Source organism: Pangasianodon hypophthalmus, chromosome 12, assembly GCF_027358585.1.
Source record: "Pangasianodon hypophthalmus isolate fPanHyp1 chromosome 12, fPanHyp1.pri, whole genome shotgun sequence".
NCBI classification, from domain to species: Eukaryota; Metazoa; Chordata; class Actinopteri; order Siluriformes; family Pangasiidae; genus Pangasianodon; species Pangasianodon hypophthalmus.
Window position 1 is genome coordinate 15,428,464 of NC_069721.1, and position 12,262 is coordinate 15,440,725.

The 12,262-nt window shown below is 37.5% G+C and overlaps 1 protein-coding gene across 1 annotated transcript in view; it reads left to right on the forward strand.

The window, feature by feature from the left end:
* The first annotated feature begins 10,447 nt into the window (after nucleotides 1-10,447).
* The window catches only part of svila (supervillin a), a 76,035-nt gene continuing 74,220 nt past the window's right edge, over nucleotides 10,448-12,262 (forward strand). Inside the window, exon 1 of the mRNA XM_034309189.2 lies at nucleotides 10,448-10,810. The gene's annotated coding sequence lies outside the window, so the exon portion shown is untranslated. The remainder of the gene's footprint in view (nucleotides 10,811-12,262) is intronic.

The window sequence follows — 12,262 nt, forward strand, 5'->3', positions numbered from 1 at the left end:
GGCACTGAGAGCGCACTGTTGCATGCAACCCCAGTGGCTGGGGTCGGTTCCTCGACTGGGAATCGAACCCGGGCCACAGTGGTGAGAGCGCTGTGTGGTCCTCCAGGGACCCAGTAGACAGCTGTCAGTTGTCTGTTCAGGTGAAATGGTCTGATGAGCTGTATGTGCTGCTGCCTGATGTGATGCCAGTGTCAAATCCTGACACACTTCTACTGTTGTGGATCCCGTCACCCTCTACATCCTGATGCTCTACTTCTGCTTGGAGATTTCTACTGTCGTAGACGGTGCCGCATGGATACCCTAAAGTTTTTACCTTCACAAATTGGGTTATGCAGAAGACTCAACTTTCCTTCACCTTTTATTCACACACTATGCTCATACTAAACATTTTTCAACACACTAAGTACCCTAAATACCGTTTGCCTTTACTCTTCTACACGTGTATACTGTAATGATTTATAATCCAGCATCACACTGATAAGGATGCGTTCCCTTTTGAGTCTGGTTCCTCTCAGGGTTTTCTTCTTTGTGCTGTCTCAGGGAGTTTTTCTTGTCACTGTTGCCTCTGGCTTGTTATTAGGGATCTAAATCTATGTCCATTGTTTAAAGCAGCTATCTGACTATTGTTGAGAAATGGAGAGAAGAGAATTTATAGGAAGTTAACTGGGAAGAGGGTGGAGCTTCATGTATGGTCTTTCTCCTAAAGTGCAGTTATTTCATAACTCCTTTTAGCAGTCACTGGTCATTAAACAGTTTTCTGTATCCAATTCATTTGCGTCTGTTTGTCTCCCTGTGTGCCCACCTCTCCGTCTATCTATTTTCTCTGCTGATAATAGAGAAAGAGAGAGTAGATGCTTATCAATTATTTACTGAGAGTAACTGGAGGCCACATGCAGGCTGAGGTCTCGGTGCATTCAGTGTCTGAATAGTCTGACCTGAATAATGTATGCAGTAGAGAGAAGTGGGCATGGACATGTTGACTCAAAAAGAAACCAATGAGTCAACATATTCCTCTGACCCAGTCATCAGTTCAATAAGAATATCATTCCTCATCTCCCACTGGCGAGGAAAAGATGGTAGATTAGAGTGATTACCGGATATTGTCCTTTCTTTCCAAACATAATTTACTCCTCCATATTTTTTTATTACTCCTTATAACAATTGACATCTCTGCTTGGAGCTTGTTTTCTTTAGTGATATACTGTATCACTGCATGGCTCAGCTCGCATAGCTTGTGTTAACATGACCCGAATTCTTTTCTGTCATGTCCCTCCCTCCAGCCCTGTTTTATATCCTAGTATCTTCAATATTTGACTTGATTGAGTGAATATGTTGTGCATCTTTGTGACTCATACGCAGTAATGTTATGAAGGAAAATCTGCTGTCAAAGAAAGGCCAATATAAACTCAATTCCTTGTCAAGTAATAGTTTTGGTTTGTGCTCCACTGCACTCTTAGAGAAAGAAAGTACCATCTAGCACCCTGATGGGTTCTACGGTTGGTCCCTCTGGGGAAGCCTTAATGTTTTTATGTAGAACCCTGCAATACAGGGTTTTTTTTCTCTCAGAGAGAGTTGCAGGCAGAACCCCTTTAGGAAGCTAGAAACCATCCAAAGAACCTTTAAGGAACCATTGGTCCTTACATTTTAAAACATAGTAGTGATTTCTAGACATTTCTTTTTCTCTCAACACAATTTCATGAAAAACAGGAATTTGAACCCAAGAGGTTGACGTGGCTGGATTTCAATTAATTTTCTAGGAATGAAGTTGAAAGACAACTCTGCATCTAACATTAACCTTAATAACTTGTCATATGAATTGTTATGAATTTGCAACTTTGAGATCATGTTAGTTTCTCTACAGTATAAACCCCTCTTTCCTTTTTTGAAAGGAAAAAGGAATCTGTATTGGAAATACAGATTTTCAATTAGTTTTTCTTCCGAGGATCTAAGGATATGACTATAAGTCACCGTATATAATATTTATACACTTGTACTAATCTCTATGAAACTAAATAGCTGTATATCCCTGGAGATGCAGCCCAATGCCAAGATCTTGTGATCTCCCTGGAGAACTCTCAGATCACACCATCTGGCAACACACACAGACTTGGGATAGTTCTGGACATCCATCTATCCTTCTATCCTCATATTGCAAGGCTGATATGTTCATGCAGGTCTCTCCTTTACAACATCAGGAGGATCTTGCCATTTATTTCTATGGCCACTCAGGTGATTATTCAGATTGGACTATTGCAACTTGCTCCTAGGAGGTCTGTTCCAGAATGCAGCTACATGACTTATTTCTTATCTCTCTTCAAGTTCAGCCACATCACCCCATTGCTGTGTTCTCTCCGCTGGCTGCCTATAACTATAACTGCTCACATCAGACTGAAAACACTGGAGCATGCCTACAAAGCCAAAAATGGCAAAGACTTTTCTCTGCACTGGCACCCATGTGCTGGTGGTGAAATGAACTTGCCTTGGTTGTCCAAACAGCTGACTCACTGACTATCTTCAAACAGATACCTATCTATCCACTAAGCACTTAAATGAGCACTAAACACTAATATGTTTTTGATAGAGACTACAAAGCACTTCTGCTTTGTAAGGGCATCTGCTAAATGTAAATGTTGTAAATGTAGATGTTGTCACTGAGTTTCTGTTTGTTCATACGGCTTTCAGATATAGAGAAATTCACACACATTCACACAAAACAGTGGGGGAACTCATGTAGGTGGATTATGTCATCTATGTATTATGGAGTCTATCAGTATTTCAGTATTTAGTAAAGGATTGATAGCTTTCTTTATGGTCAAAGTGTTTCCGTATAGACTTATAGGAATCATTTGTACAGTCCTGCAATTGGCTGCAATAGGCAGTAAGGAAGGTTTGCCTTCAGTAGAGTATGTAATGTTACGCTCTCTCAGTCTCTCTCTGTATTGTCTGTTTTATTGGCTCTCTGGTCTCTCTGGTTGGCTCTCTGGTCTACTAACATAGAAAAGATTCATTCATTAAGCAGATCTTCTCCCATTTGATCATGATTTCATCAGCCCTATTTGGACAGTTGTAGTCATATTTTAATCTCAGAATATCAGAGTTGCTGTGATGTGAGGGACTGAAGTAGTTCTGAGAAATTCTGGAAACAATCTACAATAATGGCTTTTAAGGGATTATCATTCCATGCAAATGCTTTGCAAAAGACTTTCTAATTACTTACAGTATAAACCCATCAATCTATTACAGAAAAACACACACACTGGTGTCATCTTCACAAAAGATTTCCATATCTCTGACTTACTCTGCACTATGTCTGTCTGATATCATTTTCACACTTTATTTTTCATTCTTATTATAGTTGTAAAGGCCATCAGCACCCTCCCTTGTTATTCATTTTCTGGCTTTTCAGCATACAGATGTCTCTCCATCCCTCAGCGCTCCTGCATTCCTTTCTGTTTAAATCTCTCCTTTCTTTTCCCCAGTGCTCCATCCATCCTGCTTTCTTTTCACAACAGTCTCTCAGTAAAACACAGAATGCATGGTGTCGTGCTGTTTTGTGTAGAGTATGCTGTCTGTCTTCAAGTGGGTGTTGTTACAAACCATGCAACATACAACCCGTTTAAATAATTCATTTGTTTTTCATGTTGGATCTTTACTCAGTATTTCCCTTTGTTCTGCTCTTCCAGGTCATAGGACACTTTTCAGCTGAAACTTTTTTGGTATTACTATGTTTTGGCCAATTTACTATAACTGACATGAAATAACTGACATGTAGCTGCAGCGAATGTAATATTCAGTCACCACATATAAGTAGGATTTTTATAAATGATCAGTGAGTTTTTGTAATTTTTTTTGTTTGTTTTTTTGTCATGCCATCTCCATCATGCAGCATTATTCATACAGATGCATTCTGATGCTTCTAAACATCTGCCATATTTTCAGTCTAATTACTGAAAGATGTGCATTTATCTATTAATTAGTATCTAACCTTCTTGAATTTTTTAATTTGCTGGATCTTACATACCTTACATAATCATTTTAGTCATAGTCAGAAACTGGTTTCTATTCTGAATATATATATATATATATATATATATATATATATATATATATATATATATATATATATATATATATATATATATAGAGAGAGAGAGAGAGAGAGAGAGAGAGAGAGAGAGAGAGAATATTATTTCTATTTTAAATGAGTGCACAGTGTGATGCTTGAAACAATAAACATTTTCCTTTATTCACATTACCCTTATTTTGGACAACCTGACATAGTAATATTACTAAAATAAAATGCTCTGCATCTCTGAGTCTACCCTAATGTAGCACTCTGTAAATAAGATCTGTTCATCATTGGGGTTTTACTTTTACAATTCCTATGAAGGTAAACTTATATGGGGAAATAGATTTTTTGTCCTGCATCTCTACTAATATGTAAACAACTGAATAGTGACTCAGGGTTCTGATCTAGTGATTGGAAGATTGTGAGACTGTTGTGTTCTTGATTGAGAGCATTTAAACAAGTTCTGTTTAAGGTGTAAGTTACTTTAGGACAAATTATCTGAATAATGAATTCAAATAAATAGTAATAAAAGCAGCATTTGTTCTAATCAAGCAGCGGTAATTGAATGTACCTTTGCTGTTGATAAAAACATAATGCTGCTAATGTATTCCACTATTAGGCATGTGTATGTATATATTTGCAAATTAATTGTTTTTCTGATGCATAAATAATAATTAAATATCTATCTTTGTGTGGTGTTTATTCTACCTTCTTTTTTTATTGGTAGAGCTAGACCTCTACAGCTTGCTACATAATTAACATACTGTATAATTACCTGTCCGTTTTTACCGTGTTGCCCGCCACCATGTAATTTGTGTGATGTTTTTATACTTTTATAGTTCAGCCAATCCACCTTTTCCGCTGAATGACCGAAATAACCCTGTCTTCTCCTCTATGAAATCGTTGGTGTCTCCTACACCTGACACCAGTCACTAACTTTGTACGGATCATTTTCTTCTTACAATGTCGGCTGCAACTACAAAATGGCTGGGGTAGATTTGCTATGACAATACAGACCACACTTGGGTATGATTTAAATAACTGAACAGGACATGTTAAGAAAACTGCGGTTTAGAAGTTATACTACACTACATAACTATCAGGTTAACCTTGTGTTTCCAATCAACGTATTGCATCATAGTTTCTGAACATTACTCCTACTACAGATTTTGAACTAGAACCAGCAATCTTACAAAGACGCTTTGTCCCTTATCCACTTGCATTGCTCTTTTTGTCTCCTTGTTGTATTTAAAACTTAAACTAGGCACTTTTCTTTTGAAACTGCTCCTCTTTCAACATCTTTCAAGAGAAAATGACTAAACTTGCTGTGGAGGCTGAGAACTCACACAAAGCACTATACCCTCCTCATGAACTTTGGCTTTTTCATTGCACAGATGTGAGTTTTAACCAGTTTGATTTTCCCCACTCCTCTTTACACCATTTCCATTTCTCTTATCCCATTTTTAATCTCTCCACTGACTCATAGAATCCCATTGATTTTGATAGTCCTGACATTTCTTTTCCTTGACTAAAAGGGAAAAAATGTGTTGACCCAGAGAATGTGACTGTATTACTTATTGAGAGGATTAAATTTTCAAAGTTCAATCTAGTCAACTTCTATGTTCTTAGCTTCTCATTTATTTCTTTTTTTTTAATTGTACACCCTCAGTCATACACTTGTCATGTTGCCTTCAACAATGCCTGTATAATCTACCTTAAACACTGTACTGAGTGTTTTATTAGATACATTTATTTGTGTCTCCCAGACGAATAAAATCAGTGTTCTGTATGTCCCTGAGAAGCCTAGTCTCTTCCTCTTCCTCATAAGTCACTGTCTCTGCTCCTAGCAAACAAACAGAACCTCTTTGAGAACTACAACACCGTGCATTGTTATTAGAACAATTTTTTTTTAATGAGAAGATGATCTTTGCTGTATTTCTGCTTTCAGTTCATACCTATGCTTATGAATGTATTAATTGTGTTCATTGTCTCCCATTGCAAAGTCTCACAGTAAATTGCATTCTGTTGACAGGGCAATTGTTGATATGTAAAGAATTATAAAAACCAAGTCATTAAATTTTCATCCAAATGGCACCTGTTCAGCTGGATATGTTCAACAGGTGTGTTCATAGATCACAGTTGTTTATGGGGCACTTGGGAAGTTTTCTGTAGGAATCTAGAGAAGGAATACCTGCATTTCCTTAGGTTTCTGGGAACAGCTTTCCATCTGAGACAAATGTATCGTAAAAGAATTTATAAGCTTCCTGATCCCTAACTCATATAGCACACACAAAGTAAAATGTCGAACAGACCCAGAGACCAAAGACCACAATTTTCTGTGCAGGACACATATGTTTCTCATGGATCAAATTGTCAAATGGAATCCCAGTCAAACCTCTGTTATTGTGGTATGCAAAATGTGGCTTTGTTGAGTAACATTATTTACAGTTTTCAACAGCTGCATTCTATCTTTACAGTCACTGAGGCAGATCCAGAGCTCCAGGCCTGGCACTTCAGCTTGACCTCGTAAGCAGAGTGTTACAACGAACTCTTTTGAACAGCTTTCTGCGTTTCGCTCTAATTTGTAGTGAACGAGATTACTGTATGTTTGCAATGGAGAAATGAAACTAATCTCAAACCATGAATTAATTCTAGTTTTTCAAATTACCTTCCAATGAATATTGTGTGCAATTTTTTTTTTTTAATTTGGCCAAATGACATGTATTGTATAAGACATGCAACTCATGACACATAGGCATTGTTGTTAGGGGCAAAAAAATGTAAATTATGAGGACAAATTAAAAGGCAATATGGAGATCAAGAGAATATAAAAAAGACAGAGCTAATATGTTGATTTAAAATTGTTAGTTTGCAAGTTTATTTTGTGAGCTAGTTGTGTGCAGGGAACATCTAGAAAAAACTTTCACTGGGGCCTCCATCACACCTCAATCCAACTGCTCCTGCTTTAATACACATGTTCTAAGACCCCTGTGTAGATCAGAGGCTCGTCAATCATTCAGTGTACTCGTTATTTTGATGAACAGGAAGAACAAGACATCACCCCATGTCATAAAGTTAGAGCTACATACAGTATACTGCATGTGTGGCAGTCTGGGGAAAACCAGTTACACGTGTCTGTGGCTGAATTGTGGCAAACAGCCAAAAAATACATAGAAAAAAAAGGTTTTTGCCTATTTTTTTTTTTATTCGCATACCATACTTGACATGATATCTCAACTTTAAGAAACCATAAATACTGTTTTCCACCAAAACATGTGAAAATGTCTTTATTTACCTTTTAATCATGGTTAGGCTGCAAAAATCATGTTTGCTAAGAATCCAGTTTAATAAATGTGATTGTAAAAACAGTCAAGCTGCATAAACATGTCTAAAACCTTGCTAGCTAGGTGTGATTTCCTCATATAATAAATGCTAAGCTTTGTTAAATAGCTATGTGCCATAGAGAAATAGACATGAGCCTAATCAGTTCAACTTGTAATCAAATACCGGTGGTTAAAATGTCTGTGATACTCCTGATCCACAGGCAGAATGAAATCTCAGAATGAAATTTCGCCCTTTTCACTTTTGGAGGTAAATAGAAGTGCTAGAACTTTTGAGACACATGCAACAGAGAAACATATTTCAGTTCAGTAGAGCCTGTAGTTTTCAGAACTATATAGTAGAACATGTCAAAATTTCAGCATGTGAAGAGTTTTCCCAGGCCACCACTCATATGACAGAGTAAGTGGACTGTAAATATTATAATGCTGTGTATCATAATATTTATCACTCTCATCATTCTCACTATACAAATTTTGGTTTCTGGGTGTTGTTTCTATTCACTGCTTGACTTTCAATCATCATCCTTGCAGTGTTTAGTCATTCCATCACAAACCAAGTTTTATCTCTAGTAGTTTTACAAACCACTAATTTGCAGAGAATTTGGGTTTAAGATGAATAATCTTGCTGAAAGTAAGAGCATTATTCTCTATGATGTATAATGAAAGAATCCATTATATGGGAATAACTGGAACAACCAAATTTGTATAATGTTATTTTTTAATTTTCTACAATACATTCTTAGTAGTAGGTGACGAACCATAAATTTATCATATATAATTGTGTTTTAAAAAACTGACTGTTAGAAATTACAATACAAAAGCTTCACTTGAGTGTTTTCTCTCCTACTAGATTGTTTACTGTGATACCAGGATCTTTCACATGTGAGACCGAGAACTATCCAAACATTAAACAGTGACTTTATCATTGGCTTGTTGTTGAATTCTCTTTCTGTTTGCTCACTGGCTGTTGTTGATCAATATCCATTATAGTTATTAGTTTTACAAGCCAACCACAAATGTGCACCACCCCAGACAATGCACAAGAGAAGATGTAATGTCAGAACCATAAACACTTCAGGGGAAGTCAGTAATTTTATTGTCAGCCTATCCATGTATAATACTACACTGGGTTTGTGTATACATGATAACAGTGCACCATGTGCCAGGATTAGTGTGCAGAAATACAGTGCCAGAAAAATGATACATGCAACACAAAACAATACATATACAAGCACCTAACTACACACTAACCGGATAACTGTTAGACCAGCATCTGTGTTAACATCAGCCTAATTGTGCAAAGTTTGAAAACCATGAGCAGCATATGAGGCTGCAGAAGTCTACAGAATATTAAGAGTATGTAGAGGACAAAGGGTCAGGGCATAAACACATTCACATACAAATACACTGCTGAGAGAAAGAGAGAGTCTTGATAAGTAGTGTCTAAATATTTAAACAGGGGATGGCAGACAGGAACTTATTAATGGTTGGTAGCACATAATTATATATTAAAAAAGGTTACTTCTGCCGAATATCTGATTTGTACCTTGGTGTATAATAATTGCCTACATAATGGAATTACTATATTGGTGTCAAGATTGGTATATAAATCCAAATTATTAGGTCTTTCCAAGCAGAACCCCTTTAGGATACACAGCACACTTAACTATCCAAAGAACTCTCAGGGAAGCCTTTTCTTTCCTATGCACTCTAACAACTCTACATTTTAGAGTGTACAACTCTAAAATGATTATTTAAATGAACATGAGCTGGAAATGATTCATTAAGACTACTACATGAACTGTGTTAGATCTCTCAGAGATATGATTTGAGCTCAATGGGGTGGAAAGCCTTTTTCAGGGGTTGTATATAAGGTTGAAGTGGTAGATGCTGTGGAAAAAGTAGAGAGGACAGCAGTATGTAAATTTGGTTTCCAGTATGCAAACCTAAAAGAAATGCAGGAAAGTTTGTTTTTTTTGAGAGTGAGAGAGAGTGAGAGAGATATTAAGTCATATTGTATTACTCATACAGAATGTCATGGTAGTGTAACCGTTAATGTTGCTAGCTCCCAGCTCCAGGATCCCTACTTTGATCCAGAACAGAACTTGGGTTACTCTCTGCACGTTATCCCTGTGTCTGTGTAGATTTCTTCTGGGTTCTCCAGTTTCCTCCCACCTACCAAACACATGCTGGTAGATGGACTAGCTATGCTAAATTGCTCCTAGTTGTGAATGAGTGTGTGTAGTGCCCTGAATTTCTGTAATTCATCCTCCATCTCTAATTACTGCCTCTTTCTCAAGTATTATGTAAATACATATGCATATCTCTTTATTTATACAGCTGTATATAGAGTAAATAATGCATAAATCTGTACATAAATCTTCTGTTCCAGATTCATACACATTATTATTTTTTACTTTTTATTGTTAAGTTAATGTTTTCTGTTCTCATGTAAGACATGTATGTATATATGTATGCATGTATGTACCAAGAGCACCTTAAAAAACCACAACAAACACTTGGCGAATAAAGCTAATTCTGATTCTGATTCTGATTCTGAAGAGCGTATTCCTTCTTCATGTCCAGTGTCCCTGGGTTGCGGTCCCTGGGTTGCGGACTCTGACTCTACCCTGACCAGGATAAAGCAGTTCCTAACACACACACACACACACACACACACACACACACACACACACACACAGTATGTAACAAGATGATTTTCTATAGGTATAATCTTAACATGCTGGATTTCACATTCATTTCACTAATTGCATTATTAGGCTAATTAATTAATTGCGTCATCATTTACGTCACTAAAGCAATTGAGTTAAAACCAGAGGATGTTATTACATCATCAGCAATAACACAAGTGGTGTGTGTGTGTGTGTGTGTGTGTGTGTGTGTTGTTTGTTTGTGTTTGTGTGTGTGTGTGTGTGTGTGAGAGAGAGAGAGAGAGAGAGAGGAAGGTTTCGGCCCTTTAAGAGTAAGCTCACGTCGGCCGGAAGCTGCTGCGGGAGAGCAGAAGAGCAACAGTGTGTACGAGTTTGAGATACTCAGAAGCGACTGACACACGCTCACTCACACACACACACACACACACACACACTCTCACTCACACACACGGGCTGAGAGGCTTCCACGGCTCTCCACGCGCTTGTTACAGAAAACAGCTTTGCTTTGCTTTGCTTTGCTTTGCTTCTGTGGAGAACATCACCCGCCCTGCGCCTGGTCTGGAGTCTCTCTTACTCAACTCGTATGAAGTTGTCAAGAACCGCAGCTTGGGTTAAGAAGCTGAATCTCCACACACACACACACACACACACACACACACACACGCCGCTGGAGCTCCTCTACATTTTTCAGCTTTTTCTGCCACTGCTGCAGTGAGACACTTGCTGAAGTAAGTTTTGATCATGTTTCTGTTCTCATTTGCAAACAGTTCATTTCTTTATGTTCTGTGTAGCTTTACGCTTAAACTGACCAACACGCACGCGCATGCGTATGGACCACCCATGACGCCTAATTCATTTATTAGCACATTTAATATTCAAAACAGCTAATGAATGCATGTCGTTTTCCATCTCAGCTGTCTCTGCGTGCTTTTGGGTTTTACACTGTTTGCCTAGATTCTGTTTTGCTATCATCCCTGCTGAAAAAAAACAAAACAATAGAAACCCTCAAAGAATTTGTAATGGTTTTAATGGTTATAATGGGAATTGTATTGGTTTTAATGGAAACTGTAATGGTCTCTGTGGGTCTCTGCTGCTAATCTCTTGCCTTCTGTTGGTGGTGTGTTATGTCTAGTGGATACCATTAAGGACCAGTTATGGTAATGGTTAGCTGATGGTTTGTAATAGTATTTGTAGTGGAAACCATTAGAATTTTTTGTGATGGTTTCTGTTGTGTTTTTTCAGCAGGGATGCCACACTATTTTAAAGTCTTTGTGAACTTATCATTTTGAACAATTAAAAATATGTATGTAGACATACAGAAGGGTCAGAAATGAAAGGAAGAACCAGTATAGGAAGGTGTTAGGCCACATTGATGCACCAGAACAGAGAACAGCTTCAGTGTGCCTTGGTATAGATTCTGCAAGTCTCTGGACCTGTACTGGAGGGATGTATAACATCCTTCTGAAGGATGTTTCCTCCCTTGATGTTTGTTTTGTTCATGATGATGGAGAGTGTTGAGTTCCATTGGGTTGAGATCTGGTGACTGTGAAGGCCACAGCATATGATTTACATCATTTTCATCCTCATTAAACCATTCAGTGAGATCCTTAAGCACTGCTTTTGGGAACATTGTCATCCTGGAAGAGACCACTCCCATCAGAAATGTTTCATCGTAGGATAAAGGTGATCAGTCAGAAGAACTTTGTATTGATTTGCAGTGACTCTTCTGTCTCAGAGGACAAATAGGCCCAAACTGTGTCAGCGAAATTTTTTATTTTTTTTTTAAATGGATATCTGTGATATAAAAAAGTCAGGCTCTAGGATTAGCAAACTAGGTCACATTTCTCAAAAGTAGACACACACAAAGGATTTCACTATCTGAATTTTAATTGCCATTGTTATATTTTTAGTGATATATTTAACCATAGCCAATCTTGTAAAAATATACCACAACAACCACAATTTTGTTCATCACTAGCATTAGTTAGCTGGCTATTAGAAGGCAGATTCTATCCTCTAATAAGGGACATGATGGCGTCAAAGCTGTGGAGCATATTTTAAAAACTCGCAATCACATGCGCAATGGTCTCCAAATCTGTATTGAGAGAGCACCTGTCTTAAATAGGGAGATAGATCTGACTCAAAGATCAAGCTAGATCATTTTTATTAGCCAAACTTAA